This window comes from Hyperoodon ampullatus (genome assembly GCF_949752795.1).
Source record: "Hyperoodon ampullatus genome assembly, chromosome: 14".
NCBI classification, from domain to species: domain Eukaryota; kingdom Metazoa; phylum Chordata; class Mammalia; order Artiodactyla; family Ziphiidae; genus Hyperoodon; species Hyperoodon ampullatus.
The window spans coordinates 53,513,029-53,535,292 of record NC_136927.1 but is presented as its reverse complement, the minus strand read 5'-3'; the positions used below and the strand labels follow the sequence as shown (position 1 = coordinate 53,535,292).

The 22,264-nt window shown below is 44.6% G+C and overlaps 1 pseudogene across 1 annotated transcript; it reads right to left on the bottom strand.

Annotated features, from left to right (window-relative positions):
- Positions 1-1,172: 1,172 nt before the first annotated feature.
- On the bottom strand, positions 1,173-21,942 carry LOC307063076 (NXPE family member 3-like; annotated as a pseudogene). Its single transcript has 6 exons — positions 21,878-21,942; positions 18,382-18,496; positions 6,860-7,583; positions 2,739-2,813; positions 2,421-2,633; positions 1,173-1,706 (listed from the first exon to the last, which is right to left on the bottom strand). The product of its transcript is annotated as an NXPE family member 3-like (transcript).
- Positions 21,943-22,264: the final 322 nt, after the last annotated feature.

The following is a 22,264-nucleotide window of genomic DNA, read 5'->3' as shown; positions in this document are numbered from 1 at the left end:
AGTCCCAAAGAAAACAACCATAACAATACTTAATTTTGGAAATGTAATTTTCCCTAATGTAATTAATTTATGTTTATGATTCATGGACTGTTCCTTAATTTTCTGCTATAATTCTGTACCATTTGTGTAACAAGCAGAAAAGTTCCTAGCTACCCTGTGCACACAGAGATTTTCTATAAATGTTTCTGCAATCAGTTTCATTTGCTTTGCCCAGGATTCACTGGTTAACTGGCAATGCCTGGATTCATCACAGGACTGATTCATCACAGGAAGCCTTGATTATCCTAATCGACTCACATGGGGGAAATACGGACGCAGTGGTTCCACAGCAGAAATTTTAGTGAATGTAAAAATGTAGGATCCATTGCGTTCCTCTGTTTCTTTCTCCAGTATTATAAAACACCTAGACTTTAATGCTTAGGCAAGGAACAGGAGCCAGCACACCGTAGGGATTCTTCTGTACGTGATTCTCTAACATTTCAACCAAATCTATTAGAAAATAACGTCTATATGGTTCACTGGTGAGACAAGGGTTATCAAAACATTATCTGTGGATTCCCTGTAAGGAAAACTGTTACTCTTTTATTAGCAGTAGCAAAAAAGCAAGGCTGTGTTCTGGCTGTTCATTCACCCCCCTTAAGCATATCAGTTCACTCTCTGGATGAGAATCAAAGATTTCTTTGTTCATTTTTTGGTACTTTTTCAAACTTTCTACAAAGAGCATGTATTACTTTTTACAATTAGGAGACATTTTATCTTACAAATCAATCCATGAAAGTCTTTATATAGAGAGTCAGGCTTTCCACTTGGGTGGCTCTGATATCTGAAGTGGAATCCAACCCTTATATTTTTGCAAGGCTCCTTGACACTCTAAACATAGAGCCCAACACATATGCTCATATGTACCAATGGAATAGGCGTTGCTGGCTCTGTCCCCAACTCTCATCCCCTCAGCGTGGCTTTTCCACGTGGGGAGAAAGCTCAAGATACATTGGACGACTGCCAGTCTTCCTTCTCCTGCCACCACCCACATCCCAGTTCTTGCTGGTGGATATTATGACCTGCATCAGAGGGCAGTAAGAGAAGACGTACAGACAGATGAGGGGGAGGGGCTTCCAGGCTTGGTCTCACACCAGCTTCTCCATCCACAGCCCCAGGACCGGCAAGAGCGCTCAGATGAGGCAGACGTGGGAGAGCAAGAAGTCCACCTCATTTCAGACGATGTGCTTCCCCGGGTGGATGCTGTCGGGCAGGGCCAGGCTGGAGGTCATTTCCCAGGCGTCCACAAAGGCCACACTGAGGTGGCAAAGGCAGGTAAGAGGAGCCGGTTCACCTGGAGGGAGAACCAGTCGCTGCCATACCCTGACTTGTAGCCGGCGTTGGCCAGTTTGATGACCACCAGAGTGCGGCGCTCCCGGGCCAGCAGCACAGCCAAGGCAGCCCAGATTCCTGCCAGTCGTTGCACAAAGATGGACAGAGGGAAGGTGGTGAAGTGGCCGCCCAGGGTCAGCACCACCACGGTGTGAGGGCCCCCAGCCAGGCCCCCCAGTTCCCGGACCACAGAGTGCAGGGCGGCCACAGATGTGCAGAGGGAGCACAGGGGCCAGCTGTGCGCGGGTCAGTGCCGCACTACATGCCCCAGGCTGTGTCCACGGCCATCAGAGGACCCGTCTCATACGTGGTGTGTAGATCCACCGGCTTCAGGGCTGCGCGGAGGACGAGAGAGGAGGTTTAGGGATTAATATCGGACCGTGCGCCATCCTCTTGACTGAAATACAAATTATGGTCCCCATTTCCCAGGACGTAAACCTTCTCCCTAAAGCCTAGGGCTGCCCCCACTCAAGTTTTCTAGGTTGCCAAGGATCTCCCTATTATCCATCCAAACACCTGTTCAGTTTGCTTTTAATTCTCTGGCGTTTGATTTCCATAAGCTGGTTGGCCTCTTCCGAAACCTTCCTTTCTTGCCTTCTGTAACACTACATCATTCTGTTCCTTTCTCCCTTTCTGGTCATTCTTTGCTCAGTTGTTTCTAGCTCTGTGTCAGGGCACACAGCTGAGTGAACATACTGGGTTTCAGGACGCTCTGGCGTGAGGCTGGTCAGCATTGGGCAAGGACGTAAACTGGGCAACCCAGAATCTCTAGCCTGGGGCAAGTCTTCATCCAGGGGTGGCTAAAGGGCACCAGTAGATGAATCCAAGTTGGAGAGCTCAGTCCGAAAGGAGGCTTCAGAGAGCGACAATACACAGCTAAGAAAGGAGAGGGTTCCCAAAGGAAAATCAATGAGACAAAATGCTACAGGGGGCCGGAGAGACTGAGAACTAGAAATAGGTCTTCAGACTTGGTAACTAGGAGGTCGCTGGCAATGTTCTAGATTAGGGAGAGCAAATCGGTCCTGCCCTCTCCCCTCACGGCTACTCACAGGGCACGGTGTCCCACAGATACTCTCACCACTGCCAGAGCGTGGAGCCCTCCATCATGTGGACGATGTGGCCAGCCAGGCAGCCCAGGATGCTGTCAGCAGCGGAGAAAGAGCAGCCAGAGCAGGACAGCAAGTGCCACATGTTTTGGTGGTAGAATCCGGAGGGCTTCAGGCCTGGGATCCCAGGGTGGCATGGTTGTTGAGGGGACAGAACTGTAAGCAATTGTTTGTGAGCAAAACAGTCAGTGAGTACACGAGAGGTTCATGCCGCGGCCTGGAGTCAGGACTGCCTTTCCTACCAACCCTGGTGCCACTTACCCAGACTCCTGTTGTTCTCCTCTGCCACCCAGATTGGAGAAATGCCCAGAGGGAGGGCCTTGTCTGTCAACATTCCTGAAGAGGAACCAGTGGGCAAGAGAGGAATATGTGATGAGAAGGAATCCTGGACTGAGGTGAAAGATGGGTTCTTGGAGGAAAGGAGGTTCTCAATGTCAAGGGCATCTGTCCTGTGTCGGGGCTCCTGGGAGAGAGCAATATAGGGGGCCTAGGGAGGGATTGGAAGCTGGAGTTCAGGGATCCTGATTCTTTGAATTTCATGGTCTCAGGGATTTCGTCAGTGCAGAAAGCAGAACTGTTTTAAAATATATCCAGGACTTTGGTTTAATTCAGGTCTGGTGAGGCCAACAGATCAGGAGACAGTTGCCATTGAAGAGATTGTGTGTTACTCACAGTTCCTAAATGGTGGAGGGTGGGGGGCATGGCACACCATGCAGAGCCACGTGGGGAAGCACCAGGGCTGGTCAGGAGGCACAAGGATCCGGCGGAGAATGTGGGTGAAAGCCTTTATTGTGGTTTTCACAGGAAGCGATGGGCAAGGAAGGGTAAGCAGCTGCGCAAGCTTAGGTTGGGATAGTTTGAATAATTTCAGTGGGCCCTGGGCCATAGAGGTGGTCTTCAGTTACCTAGTTCCTTGCTCTGGCGTGTCGGGGCAGCTTCAAGAGCCTGGTAAAAGGAGGCAGGGTGGCCAGGTGGCCTCAGGATGGGGTGGGTTGCATATCAAAGCTGTACTCAAGACAAGTTGTTTGCTCTCTCTGGGAGTCAGCTAGCCCAAGATGTCAAAGCATCACCAAATACAGAAAATGAGAAACACAATTAATACAAGAAGGTGCTTGGAGCCTTTTTTTTTTTTTTTTTTTTTTTGCGGTACGCGGGCCTCTCACTGTTGTGGCCTCTCCCGTTGCGGAGCACAGGCTCCGGATGCGCAGGCTCAGCGGCCATGGCTCACGGGCCCAGCTCTGCAGCATATGGGATTCTCCCGGACCGGGGCACGAACCCGTATCCCCTGCATCGGCAGGCGGACTCTCAACCACTGCGCCACCAGGGAGGCCCTGCTTGGAGCCTTTTACAAGAAGTTTTAGCTCTACTGTTCGTCTCACCAAGCCCACTGCAGTTGGACCTTCACTCCCACCAGAAATGGCAACATCCAGTGTCACTTCTCAGCCTTTGTCATCCCTGCATCAGCCCCATGATCACTCCCTCCTCCCTGAGACTCGCTCTTTGCCTGGTTGCCAGGGCGCCTCACTCTCCTGGTAGCCCCTTTTACGAGCCCCCTTCCCCCCAGCCTCTTGATACTGGAGGGTCCAGGCTCAGCCTTTGCTCCTCTTTTCCAGTCACACTCCCTCCCTTGGTGGTCTCGCTCGGCCTCCGGACTTTAACTTCCACAGTTAGATCTCCAGCCCTGACTTCTCTGCCAAATTCCAGATTTGTGTATGTATCAGCATCTCTGCTTGATGTCTGACACACATGACCAAACTCCCCGCCTCCACCCCTGCCTCACCTGTACCTTTTCCCCTTTAGCAGATGGCAACTCTATCCTTCAGGTGAGCAGGCCTCAAACCCTGCAGTCATCCACCGGTTCTCTCTCTTTGGACCATTCTGTCTCTCAGGACATCCTGTGGGCACTGCCTTCAGAATATATCCAGAAATGAATCACTTTAGAAACCTCTGCTGCTCTAGCCCGAGGCCAAGGCCTCCTGTGTTTCAGTCTCTCTGCTTCTCCCAGTGACATCCTTGGCCAACTGTCTCATCCCCTTACAGTCTTTGCTCAAATGTCACCTTAATGAGTTCTACCCTGACCCCCTGCTTAACACTGCATCCTGTCCCCACACACTCCTAATCCTTACCTCCTCTATATTTAAGAATTTCCATAGTACATATCTCCTTCTAACATCCTATGTAATTTACTTATTGTTATGTTTACTGTTTATCATCCCTTCCTCCAGTCATATGTAAGCTTTATGAGGGCAAGGTCCTTGTCTGTCTGTTCACTGCCACATCCCCAGGGTCTGCAGCAGGACCACGCATGTAATAGGTGCTCATGTGCATTTACTGAATGAAGGGACAGACTGATTGAAGAGGTTGAGTCCTAGAAGGAGAGGGGAATTTGCTTTTGGGGGGAAGGGGAGAGAATATTCCTGTACTCTGGAAAGATGCTGAGTGTGGCCCGCCCTAGGACTGTTGGGGCTCTGGTGCCCCATAGAGGTGACAGAGCTTCGGGAGCAGGTGAAGGATGATCCTGGAGCCCAAAACCACACAGGCTTGGACAGTGGGCACTTTGGGGTGACAAGCATGACAGAAGACTAAGGAAAGATCCCTGATGGTCAGGGGGTCAGTTCCTTTGCAGGACCCTAGGCAAGGGAACCCTTCCCACCAGCCCACTGCAGAGGTCCTCAGAATGGGATTAAAGTTGATGTAAAGAAAACACCTGACCTTGGGATTGCAAATCCACGTCCACTACACACTTGCACATGTGTGCTTATCTGTTCAATGCCTGTCTTCAATCGGCGTGCTATTAGCTCCTGAGAGATGGAGCCATGCTGCCCTGCTCGCCTGTCCCCAGGACCTCCAGGGCTTTGGACAGTGTCTGGCACAGAGAAGGGGTTGGGGGAGGGGCTCAACGGCAGCAAAGGCCTGAGATCAGATTATAAGAGCCGACAGAGCCTGCTGTGCTGTCCCTGATGTAAGCACGTAGCATACATTAACTTATTTATTCTTCACTACAACTCGACAAGGGAGGTCCTAAAGTTATTCCTGTCTACAAATGAGATACCGGAGGTGCAGAGAGGTTACGTAACTTGCCAGAGATCCCATGAATAGAAGCTGGAACATAGTAACAGGTGGAGCAGGGATTTGAACCCAGGCCGTCTTGCTCCAGAGGTAGCTGGGCTTTACCTCCGAGCAACATCCTGAGATGGCTCCTGTACTGAATCTTAGATTTATTTCCAATTGACCAGTGCCAAAAGGATGTGTGGTTCTTTTTTCCTGACCAAAGGGAGCATAAGAATTGGTCTGGAAAGAACCAGGTTTCCTGGTGCTGAATCCTCACATTGGAAGTAAATGTTGTGGAAATTCACCAGTTGATGCTGAGAGCCTCTGGAGAGGCTCTGGTGGAGCTGGCACCTCGGGGATCTTCAGCTCAGCTGCCTCAGTGCTTCGAGCCAGCCAGCCAGCACCTCCGGTCCTCCCAGCAGCAGCCAGTGATAACTTCCATGCTCTCTGGGGCCACAGAGCAGCATCCCTCCCACCTGACCACCTCTGCCTCTCCCCGCAGCCCCTTCTCCCCCTTCATCTGCAGAGGGGGTGTCCCTCCATCTCTGCCCTGCCCCTACCCAGCCATCCCCGGGACCCAGTTTTTACCTCCTTCCCCTACTGTCTCTGCTGGAGACCAGATGCACCTATCTTTAAAAATGTCTCTTTCCTCCCTGGGGTCTCTCTAGCCCTCGTCCTGCCTCAGATCCCAGGGGCAGTAAGTAGGGCTCACTGCCAGCCAGCCTGGTTTCACTGTCTCCTCCCCATCACTCCCATTCTTGCTTCCCTGGGACCGAGGACAATTCTCAGCTTTGGTTTTGCTTGGCTTCTAGGCTGCGATCTCTGCTCCCTTCTCACTCAGTGGGGTCACATCCATCCTCCTTACTCCTCAGCCACACATCCTGGTGATTTCTAAATTGATATCTCTCCTTGCAGGGACCGTCAACACAGCAGAGGGACCAGGACACTTCTCTTTGGCCAGAGGTCTGTGGTTCTCCTTCAGGCTTCAGCTCAACTGTCACCTGCCCTGATCACCATATGCCAAGTAGGTTGCCCTTTCTCCATGTCCTCAAACCACTCGGTGTGTGCTACAGTTAAGCACTCACTACAGTGCTTGTTTTAAAAGGTTCCATGTCCCCTCACTGAAAACTTGTAGAGGGCAGGAATGCCAACTATTACATAAAAATTGTCAGCACTTAACGTGAGACCTGGTATATATTAGGTGCTCAGGAGACATGTTTAATAGAAGTGAATAGATGAATGATAAGAGTAGGCGCTCAGGCAGAATAATCCCAGGGACCTGGGTTCAGGGGGGTCAGGGCAGACATCCCAGACAACGCTGCGTCTCTTACCGTGCCAGCAGGGCCTCCTTGCATGGTGTGGTCACGTTCCAGTAACGTCCGCTTGAATGTCTCACCAGTGGGTCGCAGGACAGCGTGGGGAGTCGAGCACAGAACCAGAGCTCACCCGAATCGTCATCCCTCTAGTGACAGGTGAACTCTTCCTCCCCAATTAACAGGGGGTTAACATTGCTAGTCACAGTTTCTTCGTATCCTGTGGGTCCCCGGAAATAGCCCATGAAATCAACTGTGGCCCACTGGTCTCTCCAAACCCCCGCAGAACCCACACTGCCTCGCTGGAGTGGATCAGCCGCACTTGCACCTGGGCCTGCCCAGCCCAGAGCAGGGGGAAGGTCAACAGGTATGTCCCATTCTCCAGATCCTTGACATCTCTGAGGCCGCCTGCCTTCAGGTCAGGTCCCAGCAGCTGTGCCCGAAACAGATCCGCACCGTGGGTCTTGGGCCTGCCCTGGTGGTCTCTGGCGATGGGGACGGCCTCCAGGTAGCCTCCCAGGGTGTAGCTGGTCTGGGCAGGATTCCTCAGGTGGTAGGTGGAAGTCTGGGGGCTAGTGGAGGCCAAAAGGTTGCCCCCATCTCCTGGGGTCAGAGGCCAGTGCAGAAAATGGGTCAGGTCTGAGAACTTCTGGGGGAGAGAGCCTGAAGATCTGTGGGCAGGGTGGGGCCCTGGGGCCGGAGGGACGGCGCCGTCAGGCCAGGACAGCCTGATGTAGAAGATCTGTGGGCAGAGCCAGAAGAACCCATCAGTATTTGTGTCTCTTCTTCTTCTGGGAAGAAGTTCTCAGTTCACCAAACTTAGTGTCTGGTGGGTCTCAGGCAGAAATCCCACCTGCCCTGCATCATGCTGCTGCTGCCCCGAAGCTGGTGTCTGAGCTACCATCACACACATCTGCAGACACCATCTCATGTTTATTTTGTATTTTTTCTAATATTTATTGAAGTATGGTTGATTTATAATATTACATTAGTTTCAGGGATACAACATGGTGATTTGATATTTTTATAGATTATACTCCATTTAAAGTTATTATAAAACACTGGCTATATTTCCTGTGCTGTACAATACATCCATGTAGCTTATTTATTTTATACATAGTAGTTGTAACTCTTAATCCCCTCCTCCTGTCTTGCCCCTTCTCCCACTTACCACCCTGTGTTTAAAATCCTGTGTTTGTGAGTTTTGCTAAATTCCCACGGACAATAAATAGTATTTCTGGCTCCTGGCGCCTGCTAGCTCCTGCCCCACCTTCTGCTCACCCCAGACGCACACACTCTTGCTGCCACCAGAGGAAGCTCTCCCCACCCTTTACAAGTCCTTCTTCTCTCTCTGGACTCCAAAACCCAGACTGAATCCCGCTTTCCCTTCCTGTTTCCTCTTTCTACAAATGACCTCTACCATCTCCATCCTGGATTTAGAAGGAGGATTTCTTTTACACACAGAAGCAGGAGCTGGAATCGATGGAATTAGACACTTGGGGCCCCGGGGTTTCCCTGCACAAGAGGCAAAAGGAGAGAGACAAACAGATGAAGGGGGTTTTGGGATGTTGTGGGCCGTCGCTCCAGGTCTCTCTAGGCCCCCAACAAAAAGCCAGGTCTCAGGTAAGCACAAACCTAAGTGGGCCTTGCCTCATGGGAAACAAACGTATGGTTCAAAAGCATAGCACAAATGCTCAGCAGTTCCTCCCAGGGAAGGAAGTTAATCCAGTCTGATGGCCCACCAGCATCTGATGGTCTCTAGCATTTGCCTACCCTGCACCTAGTTTGTTCTCTGACTACATCTTAGTGTCAAGAAACTTGACCCCCTTGCTCAATGTTTCCTAATAGCACAGAGAGTAGGTGTTGTATACATACTCCTGGCCGTTTGACCCTCCTGGGTCTCGCCAGGGCACAGGGGATGCCCAGATGCCTCTCCTTACATATTTCCTGGATAAAATCAACATAAGCAGGAAGAAAGATTCAGAAGGTACATCAGGAAGGGAGAACTGGTCCAGAGGGGGAGGGGCAGGTGGTGATATTTCCTTCATGCAGATCATTGAGACTTGTCACGGAGAAACTTAATTAAGCCCCTGGAATTTGAACATATCTAAGTCACTTTCTTTGAGTTGTAGTTTGTGACTGAGAACTGGGAAGGCTACCATCTTTCCAGGGACCTGTGTGCCATGGGGCCAAGAGGCTTGTGCAATTGAGGAATGAGACATGATGTCGGGGAGTCCCACAGAGACCACCGATGGCTCTGGGAGTGGCTTGGGATTGAGCCTTTCATGCACAGGGCCTGTTGGAACCACCACCCTTTCATCAAGCCAATAGTCGGTGACTGTGATCAGTCACCAGGAAGGAATGCCATCTCACTCGGGTTAGTGACGGGGACGAGGCTGTCTACTTTTCCTTCTCTTAGTTTCCCTTCCCAACGTTGAAGGGGAAATAGAGGGAAGAGGATGAGGGAGGTATGTGCGAGCAGAGCACGCCTCACGCCCAACTCCAATCAGCTGGGGCCTTGGCTGAACGTGGCAAGAGGGACAGAAGGAGAAGGGAAGGAGTAGAGGAGGAGAGCTTGGCACTGGGTATGAAGCTGAAGTGTAAAATAAATAGAACTGGGTTTTAGAGAACAAAATCAACTGCTTTCATAACTGAAATTGACTTGAAATTTATGGAATTAGGCTCAGATGTGATTAAGGAAGCCAGGGAAAGGACAGCATCCAGCATACATGGTTCATAGCAGCAAGTGGAAGAATTAAAATTGTATTAAGTTTATACTTCAGCAGGGTCCTCCCTAAGCTGGTTGTAAGTGCTTTCATTAACATGGGCCTAGTAATTGATGGCTTCAGCCTTGCAGATGGATTTTTTTTTTTTTTAAAGAAGATGTCGGGGGTAGGAGTTTAGTAATTTGTTTATTTATTTTTGCTGTGTTGGGTCTTCGTTTCTGTGCGAGGGCTTTCTCTAGTTGTGGCAAGCAGGGGCCACTCTTCATTGCGGTGCGCGGGCCTCTCACTATCGCAGCCTCTCTTGTTGCGGAGCACAGGCTCCAGACGCGCAGGCTCAGTAGTTGTGGCTCACGGACCCAGTTGCTCCACGGCATGTGGGATCCTCCCAGACCAGGGCTCGAACCCGTGTCCCCTGCCTTAGCAGGCAGACTCTCAACCACTGCGCCACCAGGGAAGCCCTTGCAGATGGATTTTAATTGCATGGGCTTCAGCAAGCCAAAACCTGGGCACCTGCTTTGACTTTGATCTAAGAATATGCTCCTAAAACTGGGGTTAGAGTACCAAGACAAGAGGGTATATGGTTTTGTTTGTTTTTATTTCAGAGTATACCTCCTTCACCCAAGTCAGCTTGAGGGGGTTCACCTGTCTAGGGAGAGATTAGGAATGCAAAGAAAAAGATGACACATAAAGGCCATAATGAAGAAGAGGAAAATGGACGAATCTTAAAACCACATTAAAATATTAGAAGCTTATTTGAAGCATTTCGAAATGATTAGGGAACAATGGAGAGAAACGTAATGCCAGAGATCAACCCTCTTCTACAAAGAAAGATGTGACACAGAGAAATAACACACATTACTCAAATAATGGAAAATTCAAAAGCAGAAGACTAACACTAACTGTGTTAGTTAGGAATTGCTTTTGGCTGGTAGTAACAGGTACTAACTTCAGTGGCGTGAGCAAAGAAAGGTTTGTTTTTCTCACAATGAGTGTCTGGTTCAGTGTCTTAAGGATGTCAGGGCAACATCTCTGTGATTCTCTTGGCACTTCTCTCATGGTCCCAAGAAGGCTGCTGGAGCTCCAGCCATCATATTCACTTTTGGAGCAGCAGGAAGAGGAAAGGCAGAGCACCAAAATAGCTTTTAAAATCCCACCCAACAACTTCTGTTTGTAAATCGTTGACCCCTCTTGCCTGTGATGGAGTCTGGACATAGAGTCTTCCCCCTTTTCCCTGATGGAAACATTACCCAGGTTTGAGTTTAGGAGTTAGTAGGGAAGAATGGGAGCATATTTCTAAAATGAGGCAAAAGCCTTGGAGCTACAAGATGTAGTTCAGGGATCTGCTGAAGGTGAAATTAATGGGGCTGAGAGAGAAACTACCCCCAGGAGGCATATTTCATGGAACAAAGCAATTCTCTGCAAGAAGCAGTGGCCGCAGCCTTTGAGCAGAGCACAGAAGGTGCCTACACACAAGACATGGTGATGTATTCCTCTCTGTTCTGCCATTTGCAGAACCCACACCTTATGCAGCAATTGGATGTCTGGACCATGGAACTTGGGGAACAGGAAATTAAGATGTTTTAGACAGACATGACATGGGTAAGATGGGCCCCTCAAGTAAGATCTGATGATGAGGGTTTTGTTATTGCACATTTCCACATTTTTCAAAAAGAAGGGAATGTCCCACACCCCATCCTCTGGAAAAGGAGGCAGCACGCAGAGGTGGATTTACCCTATAATTGTACGCAATCACTCTCCGTGGGAGAAATCACTCTCGGTGGGAGAAATTTCCCAGTGAAATTTAGGTTCATAGGTTGTAGGTGTTGGACAACCAGTGCAGACCAGCTGGTGATCGGGTAAGGCTGAACCTGAGAAGCTTTCCTCTTCTTTCCCTCTTCACCTGGCTTCAGCCACCTCTGAAGTTCAACTCCAGTCTTCGGCAAAACCAGAGACTGGATTGTATTCAGTACTGGGCTCTGGGAACATTGTTTTCTGGGCTAACTGCTCGAAGGGGTGGGAATTTGCTATCATTTTCTAACTTTAGGGAGTATGAGTCTGGTGCAGTGATAATTTTGGAGTCCTGTTGACTCTGGAACTCCTTCTTGTCCTTCTCTCTTCCTCCATCTCTGAACTCTCAGGGCTGGTGTACGTGAGGCAGTGATTCTGTATAAGTGTGTCTCTCGTGCAGATCCAGACTTTCCTGCAGGTGGGTTTCCTGAGGTCTAGACTTGGAGAGGGTGTTTGTGACAGACACTGTTGGTTGCCTATCCAAGATCCCATTTTCGTTTGGAGCAGAATGTAGCCAAAGGTGATACGTTATTATCATGCAATATATTATTATTGGTCTCAGCCAGTCATGACAGTCACATCCCACACTTTCCCAGTCTTCTTGGGAGTTTCTGAGTTCCAATAAGATGTAAGGAGGGGTCTGATGAGAAATATCAGGGTCAGCTTTCACTCACCTAATAAAAAGGACCAATGAAGCTGGTTGCTGCCCCTATTTTATTTACACCTGGGATGTGGATTCAGTGTGTGGCAATGCATCAACCTTCTCGAGATAAGAAAGGAAAGGCCATTTCAAATCTTGTTTCTCCTCCACCGCCCACATACTTCTGGTGCTGGGTGTCATAAGAAACATTCATATTGCGATAGGACCTCTGGCTGTCTCTTCATTCCATGATGCTGAGTTGGCACAGTGTGGGGTAGGAGTATTCCTGGAAGCTGTTTCTATACTGAGACATTTAGCTGTAACTGAACTATACACAGGAATGACTGAAAACCACATTATATCAAAACTAAATGTTCTGGGAGGGAGGGAGACGCAAGAGGGAAGGGATATGGGAACAGATGTATATGTATAACTGATTCACTTTGTTATAAAGCAGAAACTAATAAAATAAATAAATAAATAAATAAAACTAAATGTTCCTCAACTCAAATTCCCCTTATCAGGCTCTAAAAAAATGCCTGTGACCACTCCAACATCATCTGACATGGAGGAACTTGTAATAGATACATGACCTTAACAGATTGAGGTTGAAATATTTTACCGTTGTAACTTTTACAAAAGCACATGACATTACTAATGCCCCTCCCAGGGCCTTGAAAGGGATCCTTGCAAGGGAAGGACTCTGAACCATAAGCCTCACTGGCCTCTTGACAAATATACCTCAGGTGGTAACCACAGCAATGCCCACTCTGCCCCTAGCTGACTGCAGTGTGAGGTACCATAATTTATAAGACACATCTCAATTTCAGAGATGTTCAAATGTGAAAAGATGCATATCCTAGAATTAACAGAATATGGTATTTGCAACATATTTCATAAACAAAGGATTAATATCCAGACAATAGGAGGCATGGCTACAAGTCAACATGAAAAAGACAAATAGTCCAGCAGAAAGATAGGCACAGTGTATGAACAGGCTAATTTACAGAAAGGGAACTATAAAAAGAAAATAAACATCAGAAAAAAAGGCTTGGGACTTCCCTGGTGGCGCAGTGGTTAATAATCTGTCTGCCAATGCAGGGGTCACAGGTTCAAGCCCTGGTCCAGGAAGATCCTGCATGCCGTGGAGCAACTAAGCCTGTACGCCACAACTACTGAGCCTGTGTGCCACAGCTACTGAAGCCCACACGCCTAGAGACCATGCTCCACATGAGAAGCAACCGCAATGAGAAGCCTGCCCACCACAACAAAGAGTAGCCCCCGCTCGCCGCAATTTAAAAAAGCCCACACACAGCAACGAAGACCCAACGCAGCCATAAATAAATAAACAAACAAACAAACAAACAAACTTATTTTTAATAAAAGGCTCAACTATGGTAGTTATATGATCTAGGAATAGTTTGGCTGCAAATTACAGAAAACCCAATATCCAGTGGTTTAAGAATTATGCCCTTATTTTTCTCACATAACAAGATCTCCAGGAGTAGGGCATCAAGGGCTAAACATATATATTAACTCTAGGAGATTTTTTGTAGGTTTCTTGGGTGTTTCTACGTAGAAAATAATGTCTTCATGAAAGTTTTATTACTTCCTTTCCAAACTGTACACTTTTTTTTCCCTTTCCTTATTGCACTGGCTAAGACTTACAGTACAATGTTGAGGAGGAGTGCTGAGAGCAGATGTCCTTGCTGTGTTCCTGATCTTTGGGGAAAGATTTCAGTCTTTCACCATTAAGAATGATTAAGTAAGCAGGTTCATCTGTACCATTTTTCTAGCTTCCACATATATGCGTTAATATACGATATTTGTTTTTTTCTTTCTGACTTACTTCACTCTGTATGACAGTCTCCAGGTCAGTCCACGTGTCTACACATGACCCAGTTTCATTCGTTTTTATGACTGAGCAATATTCCATTGTATATATACACTAATATGTATAAAATAGATAACTAATGAGAACCTGCTGTATAGCACAGGGAACTCTAATTAGTGCTCTGTGGTGACCTAAATGGGAAGGAAATCCAAAAAAGAGGGGATTTATGTATACATATCGCTGATTCACTTCGCTGGACAGTAGAAACTAACACAACCTTGTAAAACAACTATATCCCAATAAAGAAAAAAAGAATGATTAAGTAGATTCTCTATATCAGCTAAAGTAAGTTCCCTTCTATCTGAATTTTGCTAAGACTTTTAGTCATGAATAGATGTTGAGCTTCATCCAGTGCCTTTTCTCCATCTATTGAGATGATCATCTATTTTTTCTTTCTTAGGCTTTTAATATGGTGAATTATACTTATTGATGTTTGAATGTTGAATCAGCCTTATACACATAGTGTAACCCCACTTGGTAATGATGTATTCTCCCAGGAAGATTTTTTAAGTACAATTCAATTTCCACAATAGATATAGGGTTATTCATGTTGATATTTCTTTTTGAGTTATTTTTTATTGTTTTTGTCTTTCAAGAAATTTGTCAATTACATCAAAGTTATAGAATTTATTGGCTTAAATTTATCTCATTATTATTTTAATATCTGTACAATATGTATTGATGACACCTCTTGCATTCCTGATATAGATAATTTGTGTCTTTTTTCATGATTATTTTGTCTAGGGGCTAATCAATTGTATTGATCTTCTCACAGAACCAGCTTTCAATGAATTGATTTTCTATATTTTTCTGTTTTATATTTTATTTATTTCTGCTCTGATTTCTTTTCCTTCTACTTACATAGGGTTTAATTTGATCTCCTTTTTCTAGTTTCTTGAGGTAGAAACTGAGTTCATTGATTTGAGATCTTACTTTTCTGACAAAGACATTTAATACTTTACATTTCCCTCTGAGTGTCCCCTGCAATTTTAATAGGTCTGGTTTAATTTTCCTTCCATTCAAAATACTTTCTAATTTCCTTTCAGATTTCTCCTTTGACCCATTGGGTTATTAAGAAGTGTGTTATTTTGTTTCCAAATATTTGAGAATTTTTAAGAAATCTATCTGTTATTGATTTCTAATGTATTTCAATAGTGGCCAAAGAACATAACCTTGTGTTATTTGAAACATTTTAAATTTATTAAGGCTTGTTTTATGATCCAGAACACAATCTGTTTTGCTGAATGTTCCATGTGTATTTGAAAAGAATGTGTATTCTGCTGCTGTTCTGTGGGGTGTTCTATAAACGTATATTAGGTCAAGTTGTTTGATACTATTTTTCAAGTCTTCTGTACATTAACTTATCTTCTGTCAAGTTGTACTTTCAATTATTGATAGAGGGGTACTGAAACCTCTGACTAAAATTGTGAATTTGCCTATTTTTCTTTGAAGTTCTAGAAGTTCTTGCTTCATGCATTTTGAAATTCTGTTATTAGGAGCATATACAGTTAGGTTTGTTATGTCCTCTTGTTGAATTGATCCTTCTAATGTTATGAAATAACTCCCTTTATCTCTCTAATTCTAACCCAACACCTCAGGGTCTATTCTAGTCTTCTCCTTTCCATATTGGTAACTCCTTCAACAATGAGGAACTGGCTTCTCATTATCCTTAATGCATTTACTTACTTGCTTAATCTCCCTGGAAATTGGAAATTAAACCAATTTCCTAAACTTTTCCTGTTCTTCCCCAGCTGCCACCCTTCTTAACTGCCTTCCTGCATAATCTCCAATCTCTACTACATTAGCTGTGTGATGTGATTTATAAGACATATATAAATTTAGATAGTTATAAATATATATAATATATATATACACACACACATACGTACATACATTATATATATATATATATATATATATTTGGGAGTTCACAGCTCCCCAAACCCTTGGAATTTCCTAACTGTTGAGAATGATAAAGGTGTTTTTTGTTATGTGAATGAGGTGACTTTTGGAAGCACCTAAGGATAGGGGCTGGTTGCCAGGAGAACCAACCAAGTGATTAGAGGGTTGGGATCCATCCCACCCTGATTTCTGGGCAAGGGAGAGGGACTTGAGCTTGACTCAGCCACCATTGGCCAATGATTTAGTCAATCATGACTATGTAATGAAGCCTCTGTAAAAAACCAAAAGGACAGCTTTTTGGTCCTTTTCCAGAGAGCTTCTACCCTGGAGAATCAGAATGCTTCCATGTGCCACCAGGTGGGGTCCCAAGCTCCATGAGGACAGAAGCTCCTTTGTTTGGGACCTCACCCCGTATATGTCTTCATCTGGCTATTGATTCCTATCCTTTAATATCCTTTTATAATAAATAGGTAACCTAGTGAGTAAATGGGTTTTCCTGAGTTCTGTGAGCTATTCTGGCAAATTAATCGAACCCGAGGAGGGGGTCATCAGAACCTCCCGTTTGTAATTTGTAGCTTGGAAGCCTGCGACTGACATCTGAAGTGGAGGGTGGTCTTGTGGGACTGAGCCCTTCACCTGTGGAATCTGATTCTATCTCTGGGTAGGTAGTATCAGAATTGAGTTGAATTCTCAGACACCCTTCTGGTGTCTGAGAATTCCTTGTTGGAGGTATGGGGAACCCCCCCTCCCCTGTCAAAGTTGGAAATTGGGTCTGGAAACCCCTATTCAAGCTGCCACACCACTTATCCACTTTCCTTACTCAGTCTTGCCCGAAAAACCTTTTGACTGAATTATTCAGGAAGGAAGAGAGGTGTACTTCTTAAAGTGATCCTGTTATTCATTCTGTAGATCTGTTACTGTGAATGTATCTAGATAGTATTTCCCTACTGTTAACCATTCAGAAAATATCTTTTAAAATCCTATGCAACCTAAGGGATGTCTCAGAAAAAAACAGTAAGTAACTAGTGTAGGCACACCAGTGTATTCAAGCTTGCGAGAAGGAAATCACATATCTAAATCTCCTAGCACACACTAGGTACTAGATACTTGACACACTAGATACTTGACAAATGTGAATTCCCATTCCCCCTTAATTAGATACAGCTGATATATAATGAGCCCCTACTATGTTCTAAGCACTGGCCATACGGAGATGAATGGCCCTGCCAAAGGTAACAGACAGGAAATAAGTGCTTATAATACAAGGTGATATGTAATTAATAGGGATTTCAGGTAAACTCATCTGTAAGGATGACATCAATTTCACTGAAGAGAGAGAAAGAGGAAGGGGGAGAGAGAGAGAGATAAGTGAGAGGAGGTGTGTTAGAGGCAGATATTGGATTCTAACAGGTATAGGACAGTAGGTGAAGGAACTGAATTTCACCTCAGTATGGAACCACCTGGTTGATGGGGAGAAAGCGAAGAGGTCAGAGAACAGGTCCTGGGATACAACAGGATTTACAGAGGCCAGAGGGTTGCAGGAGGAGAACACAAGCTCAGGGCAGGGTGGCCTGAGGGCTTATGGCTCTATAGTCAATCATGAAATGCCATCTCTTGGGATAATCTCTTCCTCTGCCAGGGTCATGACCCTTAGGTGTACACTCTAGTCTGAGATAGCACTTCTCTACTGAATTCCTATCTCCTATTCTCTGAGAGAGATCTGAGTTTTACTAGAAAACAACAAAGGATGTTCAAGAAAAGTTCTCAGTTTTACCAGAACAAGTCACAGCAATAACATAAACTTATTCCAGGCTAAATGGTGAACAGTTTAAGCTAATGCTCAGAAAAAGGAGCTTTAGAGGCAACTCAGTTTGAAGACAATTGTTAACTGCTTAACATAAGTGATTTGTCCTTTGTAAACACATAGATTTATATCTTTTCTTTCTTTCTTTTTTTTTTTTTTTACTATTTTCCCCACTATTTATTCCTGGTAAAGCTTTTTTTTGGAGAATTCAACTTAAAAAAAAATATTTTTTGGCCACGCCATATGTGGGATCTTAGTTCCCTGACCAGGGATTGAACCCACGCCCCCCTGCAGTGGAAGTGCAGAGTCCTAACCACTGGACTGCCAGGGAATTCCCAAGAATTCAAGTTTTTTTCAGCAGAACCAAGGGGAAAAGGAAAATTTTACATATGCAGCAAGGTAGGCAGAAGGAGCAGGTTGTCCTTAGAGACAAGGTATGAAGGTAACAGTGGTCTTCTCAGTTTTAAGAACTGGAAAGGAGCCAGGTAAGCTGGAGCAGAAATGTAACAACTTAGGGAAAGAGAAAGCATGGACAGCTTAGGTTTCTGCCTTCCCCTCAAACAAACTCTTTTGGGCTAGTGTTTTGGACTTGTTTAAAGCTACCCCTATCTGATAGAATGTGCTCATTCTCTCTCTAAGAACTTGTCCCACCATGACACCACCTAGATTAGAAACAGGAAAATGGAATGACAAAATGGAGAGCTTCCCTCAGCCTCCTCCATCTAGATGAAAGTAACTGTTTCAAGTTCTGTGATGGATAGGACAAGTGGAAAGAAGTGTACTTACACAAATTGCAATAACTGATCCCACAGCCACAATCTTGTGCCACTTGAACTGTCTGATGAAAAGGTCTGTGGAAGCTTGGAGTTGTTTATTAGACATCTGGTATGTGACCAAGACCCTAGGTAGATAAAAGTGTAAAATCAAAAGGAGTGATGTCATAAACATAATGCAATGAGAGTTTCCTACCATTTCCCCATCAAAGAACATCAATTCTCTGACATCACCTATGGCTGAGAGGGCTTTTGTAGAAGTTTGGGTGTTCAGTGAAGAAGTTCCAGCACACAATTGGGGCAGTTATGATCCAGCAATTCTATTCATGTTTACAAAAACATACATGAGAATGTTCACAGCAGCCTTATTCATAATATTCCCAAATTAAAGGAAAAAAATATCCACCAGTGGAAGAATAGATAAGCAAGTTTGGGTTTTTCGTACGATTGAATACCACTCAGCAATAAAAAGAAAACAACTACTGATAAATCCAACAACATGAATGAATTGCAAAAACATCAGGTTGAGTGAAAAAAGAAAAACACAAAAGATTCATTTTATATGATTCTTTTAATAAGAAATGCCGGAGTCCAGCTCCAGCGAGTCCAGGGATACCCAAGGGATGGATAGTGTCGGCGAAGGAAATAAATCTATTACACTTCTTAAAGTATCAGCATCGCATGTCTCTCTCTCCTTTATTATTTACAGTCACAGATTTATATATTGTAGTTGATTACATTACCAGGTACGTGACCAAACAATCTTACCACAATCTGACCTCAAAACGTTCTATAAAGATTTAAAAAAAAAAAATCCCCTAGTTTCTAGATGTCCCATTAAAATATTTCCCCAAGTTCCCATTAAGCACAGGTTATTTCTTAATAATCAAGCCAAGCAGTTATATAATTATTTTAATTGTAGAAGTTGGATCTACTTGTTCCTATTTCTCTTCTTGCATGGGCAACCTTTTACAATGGTTCCACGAAAATATTTACAATATGCCCTGCATGCCCTTTCTTGTTGTTTCCTCCAACTGAGACAGTGTTTTCTCCCTATCCTAGCAACCAATTCTGCTCTAGGCATTTGCTTTTCTATAATTAATCTTCCTTTATAATAGAACCATAAATTTCCTATGTCATCAGGAACTCCGGTCCATGGCCGTAACTCCATACTAGAGGGTGTTTTCCATAAAAACATCCCCTTAGTTCCAGGCTCTTAATTCTTTACCCATTTCCCAGGGGCTTTAGTGGGTGCTTCCCATTCTGTGGTAGTTTCAGGAGGAGGAGTCCTTAGAGGAATTTTTCTTTCACGTGGAGCAACATCCCCCCAAAATTGCCCCTATATGTAAACTTATTATCATAAAACGTAACAACAGAGCTGTAGTCCACCCTCCTGGCATGGCGCTGCCTTGCAGTTTCGCCTTCCGTTGCTTCATGACTTTGTCATGGTGCAATGGCTCCAGGATGGCTTCGGACATCTCCCCCTTTTTTATTTTTTAAAAGTGCAGTATGTAGCTCCACGGAAAGTTGTTTGATGCTTTTAATAATTATTCTGACGATGACTGGAAGTAAAAATATCAGAATTAGTACAACTACTGCAATGATTCCTCCATTAATGAGCATTGAGAATAAGGTTTTATGTGACACAAATGACTCAATACTTTCAAAAAAATTCTGAGCGGACTGTGCCGGAGATAAATCTAAATTTGTATTTCCTATGTCATGAATCTCTTGATGTAATTTAGTAAGGTCTAAACTAACACCCGTTTGGTTCCAAACTCCCATAATATGAGTCTGAATTTGTTCCCAAGAATATAATGATTCATTCACTTTTAGAGGAGTAACACAAATCCATCTATATTTTTTATGACACCTCAAAGCTAATCTTACTTTGAGCGCTGTTAATTCCTGCCCTATGTGTAAAATTCCTTCTTCTAAGGCATCTGCCTTTGCTTCTAACTTTCTGTCTATAGCTTCCTGAGTAGCCAGAGCTAAAGATACATTTTTTGAAAGCTCATTTACATGTTGAGCTGTATGTACTTGTTGAGCTAAGGAACTTATTGAAAGAGAAAATGATGCTATTACAGCTATAAATGTAGAAATTCCTAGAATTAAAGCTGCAACAAATCTCTTTGAACGTAATAAAACTTCAGTTTCATGCAAAACTTGTAAGCCATAATCATCATACCAGGCAGAAGACAATTTTACAGGCAACATAATGTATGGTGGTCATTTAAGAATCATTAAAACTCGTACATTCATAGAGGGATTTATACAACTTGTCAAAATACCATCATAGCAATGTGTCCAAAAAGTAGAATCAGAAGTATTATGATAAATACTTAGATCCACGTAATTTGGGGCCCCCAAGAATACATAAGGTGCTGACACACAAGCCTGCATAGGATAAATGCCCATATTTTTAGGTCTATGAAGAATAACTGGCAATGGTGCCGCAATAGCTTTCCAAAGCTGGGTCTGTGCATAATACATATTATCTTGAGCCATAGTTAGGATAGGAGGCACCCATCCTCCAGTGTGCCATCTATTAACATGCATAAAAGCAGGAATAAATGAATTATTCCAATCATAACGTGCATGATGTTGTAAATAAGATCTATAATCCTTAGATGGATCAGGATTACTCCAATCATGCACATTATTTGTGGTATCCTGTATGGGAATATCTATTCTTGAAGAATATATACAATAATTCCATGTAGGAAATCCTGTATTGGTATCTACAGTATCCCGGTTACTATTCAATTGGTCTTCCGGAGATGGTAATATAGATGATTGTACTCCTGTACGAATACCATAAGGAGGATTACAAGGAGGAAATTTTAAAGGATGAGAGGAAGGTTGATTATAAGTTGGATCCTCTCCGGGTGCTATCTAAATCAAAGATCAAAGAAGTCTCTTAATTAGATTGACTCGAAGGAGAATCAGTAAGCTGTCCTTTAAGAAAAACCGGTATACATCCATCCTTACAAGAGGCTACAGAATTATTAATTGATGGAAATATAAAACATATAGGATGGAACCCTGATTTTCCATGAAAAGTAAAATTATTATTTGTTTTAAATTTATTATATGGATAGGAGTTTATGGCTCCTCCCATTAACCTGGGCATAGTAGTAGGTACTGGTATATCTTCATTATCCCAGGCTACAGTTTGTAAAGTCGGTGGATCGGGGAGATAAGTCCAATAAGAATTACCCAAAGCATTTCCCGTTGTTACCTGGCAGGCCAATATAGCAAGCATAGCAACCAAAAGATTTCCAGGTGTTAAGGTAGCTCCCTGGTCTGTTACCACTTTTTCGGCGTCGTCAGCAAGTCGTTTAATCTGACCCCAAGTTGGTGGGTTCGAAGTTCTCGTAGAGGTGGGTTGTCTCTTGCGAGGTCTCGGGCGCGGACGCGGCAGACAAAGAATTGGTCTCTCTCCGATGGTGAGGTTTTGTATCTGCTGTAGCAGCGGTTCTTTAGTTGATGGTGGTTCATCAGCTGACGTCTCCGGATGTGGTGTCTTGTGCCTGACTGGAAAGTGGTAAGGCGGGGGCGGAGGGCCCGACATGTCTGATGAGACGGTCAGGCACCCACAACGGCGAGTCAGCGTCCTGTGGAAATACACAAACATACCCTCTGCCACTGGTTAGTAAAATATCAGGTCCTTTCCATTGACCAGTGAGCAGATCCTTCCATTTCACCCTAGGTTTAGGTTTATTAATATCTTCCAGTTTTCCTAATAGGTCTCAATAATGCTTGACAGGTACTGTTTGCATTTTCAAATGCCAATTGCTTAACAAGCATATCAGCTGCCTCTTCATTGGTAATTACTCTCTTTATTGCCTGTATTAATCTTGACATAAAGTCTTCATATGCTTCATCAGCCCTTT